This window comes from Haliaeetus leucocephalus, unplaced genomic scaffold (assembly GCF_000737465.1).
Source record: "Haliaeetus leucocephalus isolate CR32 unplaced genomic scaffold, Haliaeetus_leucocephalus-4.0 Scaffold656, whole genome shotgun sequence".
Classification (NCBI taxonomy): domain Eukaryota; kingdom Metazoa; phylum Chordata; class Aves; order Accipitriformes; family Accipitridae; genus Haliaeetus; species Haliaeetus leucocephalus.
Window position 1 is genome coordinate 10,193,519 of NW_010973092.1, and position 210 is coordinate 10,193,728.

Below are 210 nucleotides of genomic sequence, written 5' to 3' on the forward strand. Positions count from 1 at the left end.
CTCCCTCGCCCGTCGCACCGGGCTTCGCTGGCCCGTGCATCCGCCTCCCTCGCACCGGGCCCTGCTTGCGCCCTGCAAGGGCTCTGCCTGCCGCCCTCCCCGGTGCACCGGGGCCGGCCTCCCCACCCCCCTGCACCTACCTAGGCTCTACCTACCTCCTTCCCCAAGCCCCGGGCCCTGCCCGCCGCCTTTTCCCGGTGCACCGGTCCC